Below are 26,248 nucleotides of genomic sequence, written 5' to 3' on the forward strand. Positions count from 1 at the left end.
AAAACAAACAAAAAAACAAAAAGATGAAGCTGTTCCTCAACAGTCAAGACAAAGGCAGCTCAAGTTATCCCTTCTTGAAGTCTCAATTTTACTTCTACAGATTTCATTTTAGTTAATCTATTAGTTCTCACAGATCAGGGAGAACAATGGGACTGGCTTACTTCACTAAATATGATGTTATCCAGATTCAATCATTTTGTTGCAAATGACCAGATTTCATTTTTTACCACTGTATAGTATTCCATAGTGTACATATCCCATAATTTCTTTATCCAGTTTACAGTTGACGAGCATTTAGGTTGACTCCATGTCTTAGCTATTGTGAATTGAGCTACTATAAACATGGAGGTGCAGATAACTCTTTTGCTTACTGATTTCATTTTCCTTGGGTAAATTCCCAAGAGTGGGATGGCTGTGTCATATGGTAGGTCTATATTCAGATTTTGGGTGTTTCTCCCTACTGTCTTCCATGGTGGTTTTACCAGTTTACATTCCCACCAAACGTGGATTAGGGTACCTTTTCCCCCACAACCATGCCAGCATTTGTTGTTTGTTAATTTCTGCATGAAAGCCATTCTGACTGGGGTGAGGTGAAAGCTCCTTGTGGTTTTGATTTACATTCCCCTGATGGCTATTGATTCCAAACATTTTTTCATTTGTCTGTTCAACATTTGGATTTCGTCCTTTGAAATATATCTGTTTAAGTCCTTGGTCCATATCATAACTGGGTTGTCTGTTTTGTTGTTGTGGAGTTTCTTGATCTCTTTGTAGATACTGGTAATTAATCCTTTATCAGTTTCATAGTTTGCAAATAATTTCCCCCATTCTGGCAGTTGCTTTTTGACTTTCCTTATTCTTTATTTAAAAGATTTATTTTATTTATTTGAAAGACAGAGTTACAGAGAGAGGTAGAGACAAAGAGAGAGTTCTTCCATCTATTGGTTCACTTCCTACATGGCTGCAAGGGCTGCAGCTGTGCTGATCCGAAGCCAGGAGCTAGGAGCTTCTTTCAGATCTCCCACGTGGGTACAGGGGCCCAGGGCATTGGGCCATCTTCTACTGATTTCCCAGGCCATAGGAGAGAGCTGGATTGGAAGAAGAGCAGCCGAGACCAGAACCAGTGCCCATATGGGATGCCAGTACTTCAGTCCAGGGCGTTAACTTGCTGTGCCAGAGCGGCAGTCCCCTGATTATTTCTTTTGCAGCACAGAAACTTCTCAAGTTGGTGTAATTCCATTTGTTAATTTTGGCTGTGAATGCCTGTGCCTCTGGGGTCTTTTCCAAGAACTCTTTGCTTGTGCCAATGTCTTGCAGGGTTTCCCCAATTTTCTCTAAAAATTTGATGGTGTTGCATTGTAGAATTAGATATTTGATCCATGTTGAGTGGATTTTTGTGTATGGTATAAGTTAGGGGTCTTGCTTCATACTTATGCATGTGGAAATCCAGTTTTCCCAGAACCATTTGTTGAAGAGACTGTCCAGGTATTGATTTTAGCTCCTTGGTCAAAATAAATTGGTTGTAGATGTTTGGATTGATTTATGGTGTTTCTATTCTGTTTCATTGGTTGATCCATCTGTTTTTGTACAAGTACAAGGCTGTTTTGATTATAACTGCCTTGTATTATATCTTGAAATCTGGTATTCTGATGCCTCTGGCTTTGTTTTTGTTTTATAGGATTGCTTTAGCTATTTGAGGTCTTCTGGACCTTCACATTAATTTCAGCATCATTTTATCTAGATCTAAGAAGAATGTCTTTGGTATTTTGATTGGTTTCACATTGAATCTCTAAATTGCTTTCAGAAGAATGGACATTTTGATGATATTTATTCTTCCAATCCATGAATATGGAAGATTTTTTCTTTTTTTATATCTTCAATTTCTTTCTTTAATGCCTTGTAATTCTCATCATAGAGATCTTTGACATTCTTGGTTAAATTTATTCAAAGGTATTTCATTTTTTGTAGCCATTTTGAATGAGATTGATCTTAGAAATTCTTTCTCAGCTCTGGTATTGACTGTGTATACAGAGGTATTGATTTTTGTGTATTGATTTTATATTATGCTAAATTTTGAAACTCTTCTATGAGTTCCAATAGTCTCTTAGTGGAGTCTTTGGACCCCCTATATATAGAATCATGTTGTCATCAAATGGGGATATTTTGACTTCCTCTTTTCCAATTTATACTCCTTTGATTTCTTTATCTTGCCTAATGGCTATGGCTAAAACTTCCAGGACTATATTGAATGGCATTACAGAGAATGGTATCCTTCTCTGGTTCCAGATCTCAGTGGTAATAATTCCAACTTTTCTGCATTCAATATATGCTGACTATGGATTTGTCATAAATTGCCTTGAGTGTGTTGAGAAATATTCCTTCTATACTCAATTTGCTTAGAGTTTTTATCATGAAAGGGCATTGTATTTTATCAAATGCTTTCTCTGCGTCTATTGAGACAATCATATGGTTTTTGTTCTGCAGTTTGTAAATGTAATGTATCACATTTATTGATTTGAGAATTTTGAACCATCCCTGAATATCAGGGATATATCCCACTTGGTCTGGGTGAATAATCTTTGTGATGTGTTACTGGATTTGATTGGCTAGAATGTTGTTGAGGATTTTTGCTTCTATGTTTATCAGAGAAATTGGTCTGTAATTCTCTTTCTCTGCTGCATCATTTTGAGGTTTAGGAATTAATGTGATGCTGGCTTCATATAAAGAATTTGGGAGGATTCCCTCCCTTTCAATTGTTTTGAATAAATTGAGAAGCATTGGAGTTAGTTCTTTAAATGCTTAGTAGAATTCTGCCATACATTCAAGCCATCGAGTTCTGAGCTTTTCTTTGTGAGGAGGAGCTTTATTCCTGATTCAGTTTCCATCTTGGTTATGGGTCTAATTAGGTTTTCTATGTCTTCATGCCTCAATTTAGGTAGGTTGTAGGTAACCAGGAGTCTTTCCATTTATTCTAGGCTTCCCAGTATATTGGCATACAATTCTTTGTAGTAATTTCTGATGATTCTTTTCATTTCTGTAGTGTCTTTTCATTTCTGTAGTGCCTGTTGTTACATTTCATTTTTCATCTCTAAATTTATTGATTTGGGTCTTCTCTCTCCATTTATTGGTTAGTTGGGCCAATGGTGTTTCAATGTTTTTTTTTTTTTAACAGCTCTTTGTTTTGCTAATCTTTTGCATTGCTTCTTTGGATTCAATTTTGTGGATTTCTTCTCTAATTTTAATGATTTCTTTTCTCCTATTAGTATTGGGTTTCATTTGCTGTTGTTTTTCTAGATCCTTGAGATGCATTGATAGCTCATTTATTTGGTCCCTTTCCAATTTCTTGATGTAGGCATCAATTGCTATAAACTTTCCTCTTATCTCTACTTTTGCTGTATCCCATAAGTATTGATATATTTGTTGTCATTTTAATTTGTTTCCAGAATTTTTTTGATTTCTCTTTTTATTTCTTCTATGAACCACTGTTCATTCAGGAGCGTGTTGTTCAGTCTCCATGTATTTGCATATGTCCTGCAGATTCCTGAGTTGCTGATTTCCAGCTTCACTCCATGTGGTCAGAGAAGATGCATGGTATGATTTTTTTTTTTTAATTTGCTGAGTCTTGCTTTATGGCTTTGTATGTCATCAATCCTAAAAAAGTTCCATTCACTGGTGAGAAGAATGTATATTCTGCAACTGTTGGATGAAAAGTTCTGCAGTTATCTGTTAGGTACATTTGGTCTATTGTGTCCATAAATCTGTTGTTTTCTTGCTGATTTTCTGTTTGGTTGTTATGTCCATTACTGAAAATGGGGCATTGAAATCCCCCATTGCTATTGTACTGGAGACTATGTCTTCCTTTATATCCATTAACATTTATTTTAAATAGCCAGGTGCCCTATTATTAGGTACATATTCATTTATAATAGTTACATCTTCCTGTTGAATTGAATTTTTAATCATTACATAGTACCCTTCTTTGTCTCTTTTATACTTTTTGCATTGAAGTCTTTTTTATCTGATATTAGGTTGCCTACACCAGTTCTTTTTTGGTTTCTGTTGTCATGCAATATCTTTTTCCATCCTTTCACTTTCATTCTTTGTACATTTTTGTTGGTGAGATGTGTTTCTTTTATGCAGCAAATAGATAAGTTTTGTTTTTTAATCCATTCAGCCATTCTGTGTCTTTTAACTGGAGAGTTGAGGTAATTTACATTCAAGGTGACTTGATAAGTAATAACTTTGCCCTGCTTCTTTTCCAAAAAATATCCTTAATTTTTACTTTGAATTTCCTTTGAACTTTTACTGAGATATTTTCTGCCTTTACCTTCTTTCATATTGATGATCATGTTTCTGTGTTTCCATACACAGCACATTATTAAGCATCTTTTGTAGCACTGGATGGGTGGTGACAAGTTCTTTCATTTTCTGTTTGCTATAGAAGGTCTTTATTTCATCTTCATTCATAAATGAGAACTTTGCAGGATATAGTATTCTGGGTTGACAGTTTTTTCTCTCTTGCACTGTGGCTTTTTAAGGCCCCAAATAAACAGCTTAGTTGGACCTTTTCCTTTCATATTCTAGACCCAGAAGTCTTGCATTTTATACTGTTGATGACATAATAGGCCAGCAACAAGAGTTATGGGGAAATTAATCCTGGGGAGGGAGGGGTTAGTCAGTCAGTACATCTTTATCTTTCATCAGCGGTCCAGCCCTAAATTGCCTCAGCTTGTGATCTAAGCAGTTGGTGAGGATGTGCCAGGCCTAAGTTAAACAGGAAAACCTGCTTTAGGGCTGTGTTCCTGGGTCCCTTCAAATCAACTTTGCTTTAATTTTGGCTCATGGAGTCCTTAAACATAGCTGTGAAATGAGTTAGCAGTAAAACAATGCATTAAAACATGCCAGGTTGTGAGGTAATTAATTAGGATGGTTGGCTCCAGAGTTCACCTAGCAGAAGATGTCACTCTTATACTGTAAAACATTGTGAAATCGGATTACTTTAAAATGATGTATTACCAAGTCATGGAAAAACAGTTGTGAGTCTGAAAACACAGGCCTTGTACCTCAGATCTGTCATAATAATACGAGGACAGGCTGGGGTCGTGGCACAGTGGGTTAAGGTGGCTGCTTGCAATGTGGACATCCCATGTAAGGGCACCAATCGGATCCAGCCTGCTCCTCTTCTGATCTGGCTCCCTGCCACCCCTGTGAGAGACCTGGATGGAGAATGCTGGGCTGCTGGCTTTCACCTGGCCCAGCCCAGCTGTTGCAGCCATTTAGGAAACAAACCAATGGGTGGAAGATCAACCTCTCTCCCCCTCTGAAAAATATTTTTTTTTAAATAAATATGGGAACAATGTCTCTGCTCTTCTGCACAATGAAGCTGATACCCTCTAGCCAGTCTGGTTATTGAATTATGCCAAATAGAAGTAAGTGTATAGTTCTTTGTGAATAAAAAGTTTTCATAAGAAAAAAAAAAAAGACTTGGAATATATCTCTCCATTCTCTCCTAGCCTGCAGCGTTTCTGATGAGAAGTCTGCTGTGAGTCTAGTTGGGGATCCTCTGAGAGTAATCTGGTGTTTCTGTGGTACCTATTTTAGAATCTTTATGTTTAATTGTGAGTTTGATACAATTTGTCATGGTGATGATATTTTCTGGTCATATCTATTAGGAGTTCTATGTGCTTTCTATACTTGGATGTCCATTTCTTTCTCCAAACTAGGGAAGTTTTATGTTAGTATTTCACTAAATATGCCATCTAATCCTTTCTCTTTTTCCACACCTTCAGGAACTCCTAGAATCCATATGCTGGGTCATTTGATAGTATCCTATTTTTTAGTTTCCTAATTGCTCTTGTTTTTTGTTTGACTGTATAATTTCCTGTGCTTTCCACTCCATCTGTTATTTTTTCTATTATATCCTTTGTTTCAATTTGATTTCTCTTTAAGATCTCAATTTCATGGGAGAACTTTTCTTTCATGACCTATATGGATTTTGTAGTTCTAGTATTTGCTTCTAATTACTTGTATGTATTCTTATGATCAATTTTTTGAATTCCATTTCTTGCATTTCTTCCATCTCATCACCTTCACAATCTAGTAATGAAATGTTACATCGTTTTGGGGCCATCGTATTTTCATCCTTATTCTTATTTCTTGAATTTGACATTTGTTGTTCAGCATTTGTGGAGCTACTCATTGGTTTCTAATTTGTTTTTTGCTGTGGTGGCTTTTATCTTTGTACCATGCCTCTGTATTTCAGTGACGTGTCTGCTTGCAGTGAACATCTAAAGGCTTGTAGTGTGTGTGGCCAGGGAGCTCTGTTCAGTTCCCTAGGGTGAAGAGTGTGTCTAAGGTAACATACCCAGGTTGGCATGGTAAATCTCCTGTCCCTCCCCCACCTTTTTTTTTTTTATCAGAAGAGAAGCTTATTCTATTCAGCTGAATTCATCTCGTTAAAGGATCCAGTGCCTGAGCACTAGCCCCATCGGATATAATATTCGTCCACTCTGCCCCAAGGACCACACAAAGTTTCTGTGCAGTTCTCAGTGTAAGTTCAGATTCCCAGCAGTGTTCCTTACCAGGTAACCAGGAAGCTCTGAGCCTGTGTAGTCTTCCACAGCGACTGCCCAATGTCTCAGCCACACCATGATTCCTCCCTCACAGCCTCAGTTTTTTTTTAACAATCCCAGCACAAAAGCCTCCCATAGTACTCAAACAGTATTTTTCACTTTTGTTTCTGTGTGGGTGCTAACTGTTGAAAGCTTTACTTAATATATGCTGAATTGATCTTCTGTATATAAAGATAATTGAAAATGAATCTTGGTGTGAATGGAAGGGGAGAGGGAGCAGGAGAGGGGAGGGTTGCGGGTGGGAGGGACGTTATTGGGGGGAAAAGCCATTATAATCCATAAGCCGTACTTTGGAAATTTATATTCATTAAATGAAAGTTAAAAAAAAAAAAGCCTCCCATAGTCACAAGCTCCCAGCCCCTGTTAGTCCTCCTCACCAGAGTTAGTAGTCTCCACTCTGCTGGTTGCTCGGCAGGGGCACGAGCTGGCCCAGCTGATATGTATGTCCAAAATGGTTCCTGCTCTATCAACTTGTTATAGGACGCCATTGCAAAGTGACTGGGGAGAGAAAAATGCGTCCTCCTCTTTATTTTTTTTCCTCCTCTAGCATGGTAGGTACACTATCCCTCATAGGGCTCTAAGCTGGGTTCCCTCTAAGCTTTTTTTGCAGCTTTAGTGCTAGTGGCTTGGGCTGCTGTGGTCTGGTTGCACCTCACTTTCCAACACTGGTGTGTAGGCTCTCAGCTACTGGAATAATGTACCTGTCCACACCTTCCACGTAGACCCATCATGTCCCTCTAGTTTCCATAGAATTTCCTCAGCCATTTTCTCCCTAACTCTTCCCTGAGATTGCACTCTCTCTACTTTTTTTAAACTACCTTCTCCTGGATTGGAACAGTAAGCTCTACTAAGCAGTAAGCTCCCTCCCTGCTCTGCCATCTTAGAAATCCTCCTCATCTTCTCATCAGTTACATACAAGAACATAAATAAAGGTAACATGACTTTGAAGTGATGATTATTTTCCTTTCTTCCAGCTTGGTAATAAAACTTTATTATTAACATTATTCAGCATTTAGAATGTTAGTTTTTTATTTTTATTTTTTAATCTAGAAACCTTTTATTTAAGGTATACAAACTTGATGCATTTCATATATACAAATTTATGAACATCCCACCCCCCTCCTGCATTTCCATCCTTCTTCCTCCTCTCTCTCCTATTCCTATAGAATGTTAGTTTTTTTTATTTTGACAGACTATACAGAATTACTGTAATTGACAAGTATCACAAGTAGAATTTTTTTACCAAATTATTTGATTTGCAGGAAGTTACCAGAAATAAAGTCACAATGTACACTATTGTCTTTCCTGAAGACATCATCATTGATCTGGCCACATGATTGTATTTTCTGGATTGATATCACTCATCTTTGCAATTGTCAGTGACAATTGGAGCTGCATTTATATTGGTAAATTAAAAAGAAAAAGAAAAAGGAAAGAAAGAAAAGCAAAAGTTGGAAAACAGCCCTTACCCTGATGTATGCGGAAGACATCAGTTCTCTTTATATAAACTTGGGTACCAGATTGTCCTTTCCTAATCTTCTTAAGCTCGTTATTTTGTTCTGGGTCTGTTGGACTGTTTAGGTATTTGAAAAAAACTATCTCCTTTTTTCTGATGATGTTCCACAATAAGTGCATTTTTTCCTGTGACATTCACACTTATTTCTCAGAAAGATTGCAAGCTCCATTTTTATAAGTCTATTTTAAATATCTCTGGAATTTTCCACACATTCTATGTACAACATTATTCAGAGCATACAAGTGATATTTTATATCTAATTCTTTCAACTGTATGCAAAGCATATGTTATATTTGTAATATATTACTGTTGCTAAGGTAGGTTTACTTTGTCAAGTGTAGTTTCTATGTAGAAACTAAAGCTTATATAAAAATCTGTGGAGATAAAAGGGTTTGAATAATAATAGTGTGCATTTCCAGTCAAGCTGAGAGTTGTTAGCTTTTCTGTAGAATCATTTTCATCAATTTTGTTTATTTCCTTTAATGTCTTTGAAAATAGATGGTTTTTCCTATAGGCTTTCTCTGTGACTTACCTATTTCTAATTTTCATTAAACAGAGATTTTATTGTTTATTATGTGTTATATGTTTATTATATTTGATTTAACAACTAGCAATATACATGTTATTTTTATATTTGGACAGAATGAAAATAGCAATATTTGCTTGTCTTAAACTTGCATTTATAAGTCCTTAAGGGTTTATATTTTTTATATTGATATTTTTTAAGGTTTGAAGAATAGTGTCTGAACTTACATAGTCATTCTTTTTGGATGTAAATATTTTACTCAATTTTTTGTGTGTTCTTATCCCTAAACTTGAAAAAAAAAAACTCTTCAAATATCTCATCATAAGTTTATTTCAATCTTTCCTGTTCAAATTGAGTCTTTCTTAAAACCATTTCTTGTTATCTGTAAGCCACAAAATCAGCAGCTTTTACTCTGTTCATTCCTGATAACCAACTTAACCCTAAAGTCTTATTTAGCTAGGAATTCCAATCTGTATATTATGATAAGCTTGAGCATTTTCATTGACATGTCAGTTTCTTCACAACATATCCTAAAACCTGTAGGTCTTTTCTTTTTATGCTATCACAGTATCTCCAAGCCCTTACATTTTTCTGTAGAAAATCTAATTCTACTTCTTAATTTGCTATGTATACACTGACATTCCTAATTGCTACCATAGTGTATGTGTGTGTGTGTGTGTGAGAGAGAGAGAGAGAGAGAGAGAAAGAGTATGAGAGGGGAGGGAGGAGAGGGGGAAGGGGAGGGGGAGGGGAGAGGGAGGGGGAGGAGGAGAGGGAGAGAGAGAGTGTGTGGATGTGCAGGCATGGTGTTCTGGATTATCTTGCATTTTCATCAACATGCATGCTCTAGCAAGCAATACATCTGTAGCACCTTATGTCCTCTTTATCAGACCCTTTTTTACTTGCTACTGACAACAGGATACCTTAGATAGCCTCATTTCCATGCCTTGTAAGACCCTTTGCTTATGTCTCTCATAGGAGAAAATATATTGCGCTGAGATTACCTGCTCCTGTATATGTCTCCACTGTTGGAATCTAAGCTCTTTGGTAACAGGGACTATGCTTTCTACTGTAAATTTACTGTACTGAATTATGGATGTTAAGTTTGGCTGCAGTAGAGTAAACCCTAACTGAAAGCAGTATCACTTAGGAAGATAGCAGACACTGCAGAACATGCAGCCATTTAAGGTGGTAATATGGTCCAAAAGTTCTTAAGATTATTTGAATGAAAATACATCTGTATCTAAAATGTATTTGGAGGAACTCTGTAATGTATAATGACACCATGATAGTAACTACATATGCCTTTCAATTTACTGCTGATTTCAAGTTGTTTAAGTGAGGCAATCAGAATGTTAACCTTCAAAAAGGTAAATGTATGTGTTTGGGGATAAATGATTTGAACTTGTCACTGAAATATTTTTAGATCTTATGCCGGCAGCATAGGGAGCAAAGTTGTCCAAATATATTCACTTTGACACTACTTCAAGCCTAATGCTTCAGGCATGCACTAGATACTCAGTTTCTTTCTTCCTGTAGTTTTCCTTAAGCTGTGCTTTCATGATATTGTGAGAATAAATGCGTTTCTGAAGCTATTTTAAGTCTTGATAGGTATTGTGGCTTTGAGTATTGTGCCAGAAAGATTATTTGACCAAGAAGCTAAAGCAATTGGGCACTGAATTTAAAATAATCAGAAGAATCATCTTAGAAAATCATAAAGAAAATACAAAGGAAAAACTTAAGTCTGTTGCATTCCCATGTAACATCAGATATCATGCAAAAATTTAAAAAATAAGAAAATGGATTTATACAAGTTTATGCATTCACTCGTACAATCTCAGATTTGTAAAAATACCTATTTAATATTCATACTAATGTAAGACAAAAAGAACTGGAAATGTATATAACTACCATTTTTCTATATTCCTAAATTTTATCCTGTTCTTAGAAATTTGATTGTGATTTGACAGCTGTTAACTAAGATACCATTTTGTGATCAAATAAATAAAACAAAGACTTTTAGACATATCAGATATTTCTGCATATGTTAACAATAAAACTTAGAACAATAAAGGTCGTTTCTTCAGGTGCAGTGAGAGGTCGAGGGTTAGGTTTATACTCTGATATGAAACAGCCAGAAAAGGCATGAAATAGTAATTTGCATACGTTGAACTTTAGTAGGTGCTGGACCGTAATGTCTAAGAATGGTTAAATAAACAAGGTCAAGGCAATGATTGCCCTAAATTTTTACTCCAAGAGAAGTACAAGGGTATATCCAGATCCTGGCAATTCTCCTTGATTGAACAGAGAACAGGGCTTCAGGGGAGGCCAAGAGAACTAGAATTATAGGGAAGAGTTCAGGAAAGAAGAGTACTTCACACAAATACTCACACGCATACACACACACACACACATACAAAGGGAGAGCTACAAAGAATGAATGCCACAGAGGTCTGAAGAGATTAATCTTAAAGTCTTTAGTTGAGTACTTGTCTGTTCATGGATATAAGGAAATTAGAAGCTAAGAAAAGTGCTACCAAAGAGTAGGAGAAGTAATAATTACAGGGGCCCGGTACAAACTCCCAGAATTCAATTTGAGAAAATACAATTCGAAGGGCATTGGTTAAGAGTACCCAGTTATTTCCTCAGCTGTAGGTTAAAAGTTGACCAATACCCATGTAACTGTTTTCTCTGAAGAATAGAGAAAGGGAGGAGGAGGAAAAGACATTTGAAAAAATAGTAGCAGATAATTTTCCAAATCTGATGTAAGTCTACATTTTTAACAAATTAATTGAAATGGATGTATAAGAAAAATACAGAAATCTGCACTAAAAAGCATCTTATCAAGTCTCTGGCTTTGTTTTTATTTCTTTATTTAGTTTTATTTAATTTTTAACAGATTCAATATGATTTACAGATAAAGTCTGAAAACATAATAATATTCCCTTCCTCCCTCCTGCCTTCATTCCCACCCACTCTCCATTCTTCTACTTTCATTTTTGTCTTTTTTTAGTTTTTGATATATTTTAAATTTACATCACAGTAAAAAGGCTTAATACTTTACCAAATAAGAAGTTTAACAAGTAAAAAGCAAAAAGGTCATAGGTTATTGGGAATGTAGACAATGGCTATAAAAATTAATTGAATGTGTGAATTACCATTTCACCTATATACAGTTTTTTTGTCAATTATTCATTCATAATTTATTTCAATGAAATAGAGCCAATGACAATGTAACATTTAAATATTTCCTTTTGGTTAAAAGTTAATAATTAATTTCATTTAGATTTTAAGCCATTTGCTCTCAAAAGTTTATACACAGAAATAATTTTATGCAGATTGCAATGCAGATAATTATATACTACATTTTTTGATCTCAGTTAAAATCAGTGAAAACATATGGTGATTTATCTTTTGGGGAATGACTTGTCTCACTAAATATAATGGTTTCTAGTTGCAAACATTTTGTTTTGAAAGACAGGATTTAATTCTTTTTATGGCTGACTAATATTCTACAGTGTATATGTTTCTTTCTGAGTAATATTCTATAGTGTATATGTTTCTTTCTATAGTCATCAGCTGATGGGCATTTGGGTTGATTCCATATCCTAGCTATTGTGAATTGAACTTCAGTTAACGTGGGAGTACAAATAACTCTTTCACATGCAGATTTATTTTTGTTTGAATTAATTGCCAAGGATGGCATGGGTCATATGGTAGATCTATTTTTGGCTATCTAAGTACTCTCCATACTGTCTTCCACAATGGCTGTAGTAGTCTGCATTCCCTGCAACAATGGATTAGGGTACGTTTTCCCCCACGTCTGCCCCAGCATTTACTTTGTTGATTACTGTATAAGAGCCATTCTAATTTCCCAAGCACTATTTGTTGAAGAAACTGTCCTTTCTAAAGGGATTTATTGTAGCTCCTTTGTCAAAGATTAGTTGGTTGTAGATGCATGGTAGGGATTCTATCATGTTCCATCGGTCTACATAACTATTTCTGTGCAGGTATCAGCAGTTTTGATTATAACCACCCTGTAGTATTTTTGAAATTTGATATTTTAATCCTCTCCCTTTGTTTCTGTTGTTTAAGAGTGCTTTAGGTATTTGGGGTCACTTGTGTTTCCATATGAATTTTAGCAATATTTTTTTCTAGATTTGAGAAGAATGTCATTGGTATTTTGAATGGGATCACATTGAATCTGTAAATTGGTTTCAGTATAATTGACATTTTGATGATATTAATTCTTCCATTCAATAAACATGGAAGAATTTTGTGGTTTTCTTTTTTTGTATCTTCTATTTCTTTAATGTTTTGTAATTTTCATTATAGATATTTTCACCTTTTTGGCTAAGTTTATTTCAACATATTTAAATTTTGTGGCTATTTGAATGGGTGTGATATTCAAAGTTCTTTCTCAGCCATGGAATTATCTGTGTATACAAAGGCTATTTTTCTGTGTGTGTTAACTTTATATCTTGAACTTTACCAAAATATTTTATGAGTTGCAATATTCTCTTAGTGGTGTCTTTGGTTCCCCTTTATATAGGATCACCTGCAAACTGGGATGATTTGACTGTTTCCTTTCTAGTATGTATCTCTTTGATGTCTTTTTCATGCCTAATGGCTCTGGCTAAAACTTCCAGGAACATATTTAAAATCGGTGGTGAAAGTAGGCATCCTTGTCTGGTTCCATATTTTAGTGGAAATGCATCTAGCTTTCCCCCATTCAATATGGATGCTGCCTGTGGTTTTGTCATAAATTGTCATAATTATGTTGAGGGATGTCCCTTCTATACCCAATTTGCTTATAGTTCTTATCATCAAAGGATTTTGTATTTTTTTTTTTTTTTTTGACAGGCAGAGTGGACAGTGAGAGAGAGAGACAGAGAGAAAGGTCTTCCTTTTCTGTTAGTTCACCCCCCAATGGCTGCTGTGGCGGGCGCACTGTGGCTGGTGCACTGCGCTGATCCGAAGCCAGAAGCCAGGTGCCTCTGCTGGTTTCCCATGCAGGTGCAGGGTCCAAGGACCTGGGCCATCCTCCACTGAACTCCCGGGCCACAACAGAGAACTGGACAAGAAGAGGAGCGACTGGGACAGAATCCGGCACCCTGACCGGGACTGGAACATAATTCTAGAACTAGAATGATGTTATGCTGGCTTCATAAAAGGAATTTGGGAGGATTCTCTCCCTTTCAGTTGTTTTTTTTTTTTTTTTTTTTTTTTTTAATATCTGGAGAAGAACTGGAATTAGTTCTACTTTAAAAGTCTATTAGAATTCATTAGTAAGCCATTTGGTCCTGAGCTTTTTCACTAGGAGGGTCTATGTACTGATTAAAGTACCATTTTGGGTATTGATATGTTTTGGTTTTCTGTGTCATCCTACCTCAATTTTGATAGTTTGCATGTGTTAAATGATCTTTCCTGTTTTTCTAAATTTTTCAATTTGTTGAAATATAGCTGTTTATAGTAATTCCTGATAATTCTTTTTATTTCTCTGTTAGCCATTATTGTCTCCTTTTTCATCTCAGTTTTTATTAATTTGGGTCTTCTCCCTCTTTTTGGGTTACTGTAGTGCCAATGGTATGTCAATTTTGTTTATTTTTTCAAAACAGCTCTTGATTTCACTGATTCTTTGTATTTTTGTTCCACTTTTGTTTTTTTTTCTTCTATAATTTTAATTATTTCTTTCTTAATATTTTTGGGTTTGTTCTGTTATTTTTCTAGGTTTTTGAGATACATTGATGGCTCATTATTTGGTGTCTTTCCAATTTCTTGATGTATCCACTATTGCTATAAACTTCCATCTTAACATTGCTTTTGCTGTATCCTATAAGGTTTTATATGTTGTGTTGTTTTTATTTGTTTCTAGGAATATTTTTAATTTTCCTTTTTATTTCTTCTATGACCCACTGTTCACTCAGGAGTATGTTGTTCCGTCTCCATTTGTTTACGTATTTTCTAGAGATGCTTGAGTTGTTAATTTCCAGCTTCTTGCCATTGTGTTCAGAAAAGATACATGGTGTGATTTTAACTTTTTTTTAATATTCTGGGACTCGCTTTATGGTCTAACATGTAGTCTATCATACAGAAAGTTCCATGCACTGATGAAAAGTATTTGTATTCTTCATCTCTGGGATGAATATTCTGTAGATACCAATAAGGTCCATTTGGTCCATAGTGTTGATTATCTCTGTGGTTTCTTTGTTGATCTTTTGTCTAATTTATCTGTCCATTGATGAAAGTGGGGTGTTGAAATCCACCATTAATATTGTATTGGAGAGAATGTCTCCCTTTAGATCCATTAACATTTGTTTTAAATAGCCAAGCACAATGTAATTGGTGCATATGCATTTACTTTCGTCATATCTTCCTGTCAATCTAATTAGAGATCCTCTGAAAGTAGTGTAATGTTTCTCTTGTAGACATCTTTTCTTTATGTTTTACTTTTGAATGTTTAACTATAATGTGTCATGGTGAAGATGTTTTCAGGTTTAGACATTCTGTTAGAAGTTCTGTGTGCTTTCCATTCTTGGGTGTCCCTTTCTTTCTCCAAGTTAGGTAAGTTTTGTGTTATTATTTCACTCAGTAGACTTTCTAATCCATTCTCTCATTCCACACCTTTAGGAACTCCTAAGACTCAAAAGTTGGTTCACTTGATAGTATCCCAAAAAACTCTGGAACTCTGGGTTTAATTTTTCTAATTTCTTGTTCTCTCTCTCTCTCTCTCTCTCTCTCTCTTTTTTTTTTTTTTTTTTTGGTCTGACATATATTTCCAAAGACTTATCTTCTAGCTAGGATCTTTTTTCTGCCTCACGAAGTCTGTTGTTAAAGTGTTCCATTGTATTTTTTATTTGAAATATTGAATTCTCATATCAATCCTCTTAAAACAGACTTAAGATAAAATTTCAAAAGCACTCAGAGAGAACAGACATATACAGAGGGACAATTGCTAAAGTTAGAGATTAAATTGTAAAATTGAATCATAAACAATGTAGTCCAGAATAAAGGAAACTAATATATTTAAAACACTGAAAAAAATATAAAATTATTAGTCCTTGGCTCCCAAAATATCTATCTACAACAAAAACAAAATATAAGTATTTTCAGACATGAAATTTAAATAAGTTTAAGAAGGAGAAAAATTAAAATGTAGTCTTTTATACTGTAATAATAGACTGTAATGAATATAAGCTTTTTTTTGTAAGCCTTATTGTAACCACAAAGAAAAAATAATCTCTACTCAGCACGTAAAATATTAAAGACAAAATTCAAAGAATTCTACTGCCCTTCCAAACACAGACACGTATACATAGACACACACATATGCAAACAAAATAATCACCAAAGAAGGGGGCAGAAGAAGACTAAAGGGATAAAAGGTTTATAGCACAGTGAGAGAACAAAACATAACACAAGGGTATGCTAGCTCCATAATGATCACTCATCACTTTAAACGCAAATGGATCATACTCTCCAACTGAAAGACATGAAGTAGATTAATAAGTTCAAAAACAGGAAAACAAGGTCCCATATGTTGCTTAAATGAGACTTCTTATTGTTAAAGGGCAAATGTAGGCCCAAAGTGAGGGATGCAAAAAGATATATTCATGCAAATGGAAACCAAAAGAGTGCAGGGATAGTAGCCATGCTTAAATCAGCCAATGTAGACTTTAAGTAAAACAAACAAACAAACAAAAAACTGTCAGAAGAGACAAGTTCATTGTATTATGATTAGCATCAATTCATAATCAGATTATAGCCAGTATTAATATATAGGCATCAAACATTAGAGTACCTCAATATAAAAACATTAACATATAAAAGTATAAATAAGCAGCAATGAAAAACTATTCAGATTCTTTAATATCTGACTTTAATGTGTCAGAATAAATCAATAAGGACATCTTAGACATATCTTATAGATCAAATGTTCCTAACAGACATTATACAAAACTTTGCACTCAACTACATCAGAATACACATTCTTGGCTGGCACTGCAGCTCAATAGGCTAATCCTCTGCCCGTGGTGCCGGCACACCAGGTTCTAGTCCCGGTCGGGGCGCTGGATTCTGTCCCGGTTGCTCCTCTTCCAGGCCAGCTCTCTGCTGTGGCCCGGGAGTACAGTGGAGGATGGCCCAAGTGCTTGGGCCCTGCACCCCATGGGAGACCAGGAGAAGCACCTGGCTCCTGCCTTCAGATCAGCATGGTGCATCAGCCGCGGCGGCCATTGGAAGGTGAACCAACGGCAAAGGAAGACCTTTCTCTCTGTCTCTCTCTCTCAAAAAAAAAAAAAAAAAAAAAAAGAGTACACATTCTTCTAAAGTGCTCCCAAAACACTTTCCAGGATAAGTCACATTCTATTGTATTAACCAAGATAAGAAAATTGAAATCTTGTTAAGTATTACAAAAGTATGAGATAGAATCAATAGTGGCTGGTGCCGCGGCTCAATAGGCTAATCCTCCACCTTGCGGCACCGGCACACAGGGTTCTAGTCCTGGTCAGGGCACCGGATTCTTTCCCGGTTGCCCCTCTTCTAGGCCAGCTCTCTGCTGTGGCCCGGGAGTACAGTGGAGGATGGCCCAAGTGCTTGGGCCCTGCACCCCATGGGAGACCAGGAGAAGCACCTGGCTCCTGCCATCGGATCAGCACGGTGTGCCGGCTGCAGCACGCCAGCCATGGCAGCCATTGGAGGGTGAACCAACGGCAAAAGGAAGACCTTTCTCTCTGTCTCTCTCTCTCACTATCTACTCTGCCTGTCAAAAAAAAAAAAAAAAAGAATCAATAGTAGGAATAAATTTGGAAATCTGACAAATATGTGGGGATTAAACAACACACCAATGAATAACCAGTGGGTCAAAAAGAAGAACTCAGAAATAAATTAAATAAAACCTTGAGACCAGTGAAAATGGACACACAGCATAAAAAACTTAAAGGGTGGAGCAAAGCAATTCCAAGAGAAAAGTTTGTAACAGTAAGCATACACTTAAAAAGAAGAAAGTTTTCAAATAACAAAACGCAGTTTTGTATCATGGGAAATGAGAAAAAGAATAATAAATCATGCCTATAGCAGAAAGAAAGAACTAATTAAGATTAGAGCAGAAATAAAGAGATTTTTAAAAATGTGGAAAAGCAACAAAATCAAGTGGTGGTGTTTTGAAAACATTAACAAACTAACTGCTATACTAACAACAACCACAATAAAGTCAGAGAACATTCAAATAATTGAAATCAGAAATGAAAGAAGAGATTATGTGTAGTGTCTCTTAAGTGACTGTAACAATTGGACATCGGCTGCACATTGGATAACAGAAGAAATTTATAAATTCCTGGAAACACACAACCTGCTGAGAATGAGTCATGAAGAAATCAGAAATCAAAACAGACCAATATTAAGAACAGTGAATCAATAATCAAGAACCTCCCTATAACAACAAAACCAATAAAAAAAAGTATCTAAATGTCAGTTGATTTGGATGCTCACTAAAAATCCAAAATATAGTAGAACTTGTTAATCAAATCCAGGTAAATTGCATACATGAATTTGAGGAAGTTTTAGATTTGTCACTAAAGCGGGTACAGGATGGAATAACAAATTCTTCAGTCCTAGAAAATAACAGTTTCATTCACTGACTCATAACGTTCTGCTTGCTCTAGTTCTTGCTGTAATCTTTGCTTCATCTTCTGCCATGCTATTTCCCATTTAGGATCAAGCATCACTGGGCCTCTTCAGTCCCCAGATTCAAAGTATTGCCTGCCAACCCAGAGACTACCAAAAGGATGTACCATTAATTATTCTGTTCTTTTCTCCTCATTTGCTAGTCAATTCTTGCACATCCTCTGTATCTCTACTTAAAATGTACTTGAATTTTAGCATGATTTTTTTCTGGGTCTGTTAAGAATGTCATTGGTATTCTGATTGGAATGACATTGAATCTGTAAATTGCTTTTGGTAAATGGGCATGTTAATGATATTGATTCTTCCTCTCCATGAACATGGGAGATTTTTCCATTTTTAAAATGTCTTCTTCTGTTTTTTTAGTGTTTTATAATTTTCATTGTAGAAATATTTGACATCCTTGGTTAAATTTATTCCAAGATATTTAATTCTTTTTGGAGCTATTTAATTTCGAGTAACAGGATTTTTTTATACTATTTGTTGAACTCTTTACTTAGTGTAGGATTAATCTTATGTGTATAAAGTTAATTGAAAATAGATTATTGTAAAAAATAAAAATGGGAATAGAGGTTAGAGGAACAAGTATGGGGGTGCAGGTGAGAGGTAGAGTAGGGTGTGGAGAATCACTATATTTCTGAATTTGTATATATGAAATGCATGAAATTTTCGTACTTTTATTAAAAAGCTTCTAGGCAAAAAATAAAATAAAAAATGATATGCATATTTTTGTCACATTGCCCCATTTCAGAAAGCTTATAGTCCTTGAACCACATGCTCACTTTCATTTAGCTATTTCTTTCTTTTCAGTTGAAAATACACAGTTCAGATAGTGCTATTTATTTTCCTTGGTAAAATGGTCATCTTATACACAAGGGCAACTTATGCATAGACCCCATGAGATACTTACATTTCATGGGTGAATATAGGAACCTTCCTTCTGATATTTATTTGAGCTGACAATGCATCAATGATGATAGGTTCTGTGAAGAAGTAAGATAGTGTGCACAGAGATACAGAGATTCTTTTTATTGCTTTTTTCTCCATATATGTAATGGAGACCCAAAGTAAACACTTTTTGAAAACACCAGCAACTCAAGCTGACATATACTACAGTGACTTATATAAAAGCAACTTGTGCACAGATGAGCTGCTCTTGAATACAGAAGACTGATTTCTGTTATGGACAGTCAGAATGGGAATTGTATCTGTGATAATAATGGCAAGAGGCAGACAGAAGCTATTTTTAAAAGAACTGCCTGGAGGCCAGAGGGTTACTCCCAAGGGGAGAGAAATAATCAGCATTTCTATCTTCACTTCTGAGTTCAGAACTTTGACTTTCCCAGCCCCGGAAGCAGTAAAAGCTAAACCTATATGGATTAGTAAAATGTGCTGTAGAGAATTCTAGGAAAACTGCAGCCATGCTATTCTGTGCAGTGCATCCTCTATAAATCTGTGGTTAAATTCCAAGTAGCTTCATGTGGCAAAAATAAAACCCAGTGCATAGAAAGAGCAAGTGTAACTAATGACCCTCTGTCTATTGCTTTGTTACCGCTTATTGGCTGTGAACAATATATGCTCCTAACAACTGTCCACATCATAAATAATGCATGCTAGATTGGAAAACACATCCACAAACCATTGAGATGAAATCCTTACCTCAAAATATAAACCCTTTGCTCATTCACATCCCTCTACTTTTGGCATTTAGGTTCTAATTTTATTCATGTGTTTGTAAATGTGGGCTGATCCCTGGGTTAATATTCTTCAAGAGTTAAAAGTGTATTTCTAAGCAACAAGAAAAGCAAAACAACAACAACAAAACAAAAACAAAAAAGAATAGCTTGAACTAGACCGCTCTTCTTCCAGATGAGTTTTATTTTAAGTAGACTAATTAAAAGTGAAGCTTTGCTTCTCAAAGCTGACATCAAATAGCAAAGAACACTTCTGAAAAGAGAAGAGCATAATCAGAAATCTAAGGAGGATTTCATAAACACAGAACAATTTTCAGCCTGTTTATCCCAAAAGGTTCAGGGAACCATTCATTCAATAGGGTATAATCCTTCCTTCAGTGCCATCTTCTCCACTCTTTATGGCAAAATCTCTGCTGTTAAAGTGCTTAACCTCAGACAAAGGGAAGTTGAGACAGAGATATAAAAGCTAGTATATGAGTTAAAAACCAAAGTTTGATACTGCCTTTCAGAAAAATGAGACATTTAAAAGTTAGGCACTAAACAGGGCCACTTGGTATGTGAATTTGTTGTTCAGGGGAGATGGATAAAGCAGAATAGGACATTATGTCCTTGTACTCCTGCATCTGAACTATGCTTCTTTGTTATTGAGTATCTGATTGTGAAAAGTATCTTATTAGCACCACAGATTTACTAGGTCCTAATCTCCTGTTAATTCGCCCCGCCCAGAGTCAGGTTTTTCTGCTAGGCTCAGGGCCGGTGCAGACCTGAGGTCGCTCTGCTTATGACTTATGTCCAAGATGGCACCTGCTCTTTGTCTTGCTCGCCCTTGAGAGGTGAGCGGAGAGAGAGAAACCCGTGTCCATACCAGTCACCTTTTTTTTTTTTTTCTCTCTCTCTCTCTCTTCCAGTTAGCCTGGTGAACTTCCCCCCCACCCCCGCCTGGGGTCGTTCCCTCTAGTCTCCTCTCTCCGCTTGCCTGCCGGTGTCTCGGGCTATTGAGGTTCAGCTCACCTCGCGTTCCAGTGCTGGTGTGTTGAGTCTGCCGCTGGTGTCCCGAACTGTGGGCTCCCACGCTCTCCACGCAGGAGCATAGGGAGATTACTGATGCCATAGACAGGAGTGTCAATTGGTAAAGTCAACAACAGGAGTCACTGTGCACTTACTCCTCATGTAGGATCTCTGTCCTTAATGTGCTGTGCATTGAGATTTAATGCTATAACGAGTACTCAAACAATATATTTCACTTTGTGTTTCTATGGGGGTGCAAACTGTTGAAATCTTTACTTAATGTATACTAAACTGATCTTCTGTTAAAAAAAAAAAAAAAGAAATTATCAATTCCCAACTTGACTCTCACTGGGATTAAACATGACAATAGGTCTGATCTGATTTCATCATCATTTAAAAAAAATCATCTATTATTTTTCACTTTAAGTTTCTGTGTGGGAGCAAACTGTTGAAATCCTTACTTAATGTATACTAAGCTGATCTTCTGTATATTAAGATAATCGAAAATGAATCTTGATGTGAATGCAAGGGGAGAGGGAGTGGGAAAGGGGAGGGTTGTGGGTGGGAGGGACGGTATGGGGGGGAAGCCATTGTAATCCATAAGTTGTATTTTGGAAATTTATATTCATTAAATAAAAGTTAAAAAAAAAAAGAAAAGTATCTTATTAGTAAAATCAGTCACGTTTTCTATAGTCATTGGCTATGTGATACATTGCTTTCTACTTTATAATATTTTTAATTCTATTATACAATGGTTTGCCTAACAAATTTGTAGGAGATTTTAAAGTCAATGACATATATCTTTCATCTTTTCTATATTTAAAATATTTCTCCTGTGATGCTGTGGATTGCTAAACATTTTATAGTGTTCTATATGAGATTTAAAAATTTTTGTAATCAAATTTTTTTGTGTTATATAGACTGGCATGCTTCTGAAGGTCATAAAACATTACACTATGGTTTATGCTGCTATACGTTTAGATCTTAATTCCTGAACATTCATTTTATTCATATATTGGCATATATATGTGTGTGTGTGTTGCTAATCGATGTTCTAATATTTTTTCTCCTAATGGAAAAACAGTATCCTAAGCTAGTCATTGAACAATTTATAATTGCTTAGTGAATGTTAATATTATCTTTATTATAAAAATTAACCTATTTCAGGTCTAATTGTGAACTGTCCCTTTGTGCTATTACATCTGTATCAATATTGCACAGAATTTCAATTTTATACACATGTAAATAATTATTTTAATAACTTGAAAGTTTTGCACATATACTATAAATTATTTCCTGATATTTATTGTTTAATTTAAAGATTTTATCTTCAATTTGATATTTGAATTGTTTAAGTCTCATTAAAATCCATATTTGAACATTATGTTATAATTTGGGATGGATTGTTTTTAAAAATTTATTGATGTGATCCCATCTTATTAATATCACCAAGAGTTTCTCAGAGGTTTATATTCACTGATCATATTTTCCCTTTAACGTTATGATTTTGTCAGCTTTTTGATGAAATAGGAAGTAGAGGAACCTGAGGAAGCCACTGCTTTCAGTAGCTGCTTTACTCTAAACATTAGGTGTTGCTGACCTTATCTTCCAGGATCCTCAAACCTTCCTGACCTCAGCTTGTGTCTCTGACACTGTTTCTTAGTTTCTTTTCAAGTACCTATTTATTTTACTCAAAAACCTGCTCTGATATCTCTACCTAGGATCCTGTTTATATACTATACTGAGATAACATCTCAAGGTTACTGTATATCTAATATAGAATAATGTAGAAATTACAATCAAGAGGTGTACCAACTTAAGTTTCTTAAGTCTTAGTGAAAGGTATCTATCAGGAAGCATCCTCTCAACCCTTTCTCATATGTGTTGTCTTTGCTAACCTTATATGGCAGCTTGTATGGATCATCAACTTGTCATTGTCCTTGATGTTGTTTTTTTCCACCAAGATACATTCCCCCACTATCATAAGGTGAGTCATATAAAAGGCATATGTGATCATGTAATTTATGTCTTTATTAAAAATATTCTTAGCTTCCAATCACTTAAATTAAAGTATGTTTCTTGACCTTTAGTTCAAAGTCCTGTATCAACTGACTCTTGCCTTTTTATTCAGAATTTTTCTGGTGTTCCATCCAAAATAATTTAGTTATTTAACCAAATTTTCAAATGCATAAAACATTATATGAATTTCATGGAAATTTGTCCAACTGGATATGAGATTTTGCTCAAGATATAAGCAGGGATTTAATATTCAAACTTTCTTCATTTTGATATACCAACAAGAAATTTAAATTAGAGTTAAAAGTTACTAGATATGAATAATATATTAGACTTATAGAATAAAGTAAAAAATGTAAAAATAAAAGATAAATTTATATCTAAAAATTACAGAATAATAAAATTATGCTACAGTTATGTGTAATACTCTTTTTTCTCAAAGATTTTATTTATTTATTTGAGACATAGAGTTACAGACAGAGAAGAAACAAAGAGAGAGAGAAATTTCTTCAGTCCACTGGTTCGCTCCCCAAATGGCCACAACAGCCAGGCTGCGCCGATCCAAAGCCAGTTGCCAGGAGCTTCTTTCAGGTCTCCCATGTGGGTGCAGAGGTCCAAGGACTTGGGTCATCCTCTGCTGCTTTACCAGGTCATTAGCAGGGAGCTGGATCAGAAAAGGAGCAGCCGGGACTCAACCGGTGCCCATATGGGATTCCGGAACTGCAGGTGGAGGCTTAGCCCACTGTGCCACAGCATTTGCCCCTGGAATACTCTTATGTACTGCAAATTCTCTTTGACTTATGGTGGAGTTTTGTCCCAACAAACCAATTGTAAGTTGAAAATACATCAAACATGCAATTACACCTAACCTACTAAACATCATAGCTTCACCTAGCCTAACTGAAACATGCTTGTAACACATTAGCTTACAGTTGGGCAAAATTATATGACCCAAAGCATGTTTTATGTATGGTGATCATGTGTCTGACTAGAAGCTGTAGTTCACTGCTGATATCCACTGAGAGTGTATGGCACTACAAATTGCTTGCCCTGGAAAAGATTAAAATGCAAATTTTAGTATAGTTTTTATTAAATGTATTATAGTCAGGAACCATCATATTTTTAAAGTATAACATTAGTGTGTCTTACTGTATTAGTCATTGGATTTCTATATTTATTTTTGAATTGTTTATCTACCTGCTTGCCAAGAGAAGAATACATCTCTCTGCTTATTCTGGGGACAGGTTTTGGAAAGCTGAAGTAGCTGCTTCTCTCTGTTCAGTTTTTGCTGACTGATTCTCCTTGTACAGTTTCTACATTCAGTGCTTTTAGGATGACCTTGACTTACACTTCAGCAATGCTGAACAATTTCATTCAAATAATACTAATCTGATTGTACAAATGTACACTTATCTACGTAGCAGTGGCCAAGGAATCCTTTGTTGCAAATGATTAAGATACGAAATCAAATGTTCTCTAACTGGAAGATGCATAGTCCTATAAGTAGACCTTTGTGCTTCTGTGCGTCAGAGCTTTGAGGTGGTGAGCTTGATGAAGAAGCAAAGTTTATGTAGCTGTGAGCTTTCATCTTGGCTTAGTGTGATCAAATAATTGCCTCAATATATATAAAGAAAGCTGTGATATTTCCTGCAAGAAGAGGTGCTGTGTCAGTTTCCATCCTCATAATGTTATTGGTACATGATTAGGGCTTAAAGGTTTATATACTCCTTTGATTTTGGAGGTTTTTCTGAATACTGCTTAGCTTGTTTCACGTATGTGCATTTGATAGGAATAAATAGCTTAGCTCATAGTCTCCACTTCATTTTCCTGCATAACCTGCAACTATACCAAATAACCATAACTAGATTTGCTGAGTGGATAAACAAGGATTTTGGAAGGAATTTTCACAGCATCAGGTGAAACTGTTTGAAAGACAACAGATTCTAAAGACAGGAATGTCAGGTCTTCTGACACCCCCAGGAGATTCAAACCCAAATAAATTTGTAAATGTGAAACAGAAGCCCAGAAATCATATAGTGCAACAAAAAACTGCCACTATCCTCCCAAAACCTGAGTAGGTGAAGGAACTTGATATACTCTGATAGAAACATAAAGCTAGTGTCATTGCCAAATGGAGAGTGAAGAAAGAAAATATTCTTTAGTTTCATTACTTTTGAATTGTTTTGATTTCTTGATTTTATACATAATTTCATACACTGGAAAGAGTGTGGAAAATGTAACAAAAATATGAGAGTGGTGATTAAAAGAAGAATCATAGTGATTGTAGTATTGGCTTCTGGATGTTGTTCATCCTCCCTCTACATTCCATTTAGATTTAAACCATCATCCCAGGAGGTGGATGACTCTAGCTCTGAAAACACTTAATCAAATTTGTCCTCTTACTTCTCACAATTATTCCCTAATTCTGCAGAATTAGATAACAAAACAAGTTTGGAACTGACAGGCTATGGGCAGGCTGAACTATTCAAGTTGAAGACCAAGCAGACAAGTCCCAAAGAGATTTATTTTCCTTTCATGGACAGGATGAAAAAAATTTATTCAATGTTGAAAACATGTTTCTTAAGAAGTTCACAGTGATCTTTGTCAGTCTTATTTCTATTTTCTTGAAGAATGTAATTTTTTTTGTATAGAACATACTATTAATAGAACAAATAAAACTCTCCTTTAAAAATTTCCTGATAGTTTAACCTTTAAAAAATATAGTTGGCTATTTGTCTCTCAGGATAGAGGAAATAAGAACGTAATGATTTCCTTCCACAAAAATCTTATAAATGTCTTCCATGGTGTTTAAATTTCTAATAGGCTACTAATTAAAATTAACTCTTTTGGGAGTCCTGAGAAAAAGTGTTCTTAAATTATAGAGGTGGTATTACATATTAGGCTTTGCTTATTTATTGAGGTATTAAATCTCTATGAAGCATCACTCTTGAAAAATGTCAGTGTATTGATTATCTTCCAAAAATGATACCTTTCCCTTTTATTAGACCATGTCTGGAAGGCAATGGAAATTTATCTTATCTGATGTGACATTCAGAAGTACAGTCTAGAAAACCAAGAGAAAAGTGAATTCAAATGCTATTTAAAGTAATGGCATGTGACATTAAAATCACTTACATCAGTTATGTGACTACATAAATATTTATTAGCTTTAAACTTT

The 26,248-nt window shown here is 35.4% G+C and overlaps 1 protein-coding gene across 1 annotated transcript in view; it reads left to right on the forward strand.

Annotated features, from left to right (window-relative positions):
- Positions 1-21,332, forward strand: part of LOC138844874 (uncharacterized) — a 92,329-nt gene extending 70,997 nt beyond the window's left edge. Inside the window, exon 4 of the mRNA XM_089312342.1 lies at positions 20,955-21,332. The gene's annotated coding sequence lies outside the window, so the exon portion shown is untranslated. The remainder of the gene's footprint in view (positions 1-20,954) is intronic.
- Positions 21,333-26,248: the final 4,916 nt, after the last annotated feature.

Source organism: Oryctolagus cuniculus, chromosome 13 (assembly GCF_051225735.1).
Source record: "Oryctolagus cuniculus isolate XC-2025 breed Fujian yellow rabbit chromosome 13, ASM5122573v1, whole genome shotgun sequence".
NCBI classification, from domain to species: Eukaryota; Metazoa; Chordata; class Mammalia; order Lagomorpha; family Leporidae; genus Oryctolagus; species Oryctolagus cuniculus.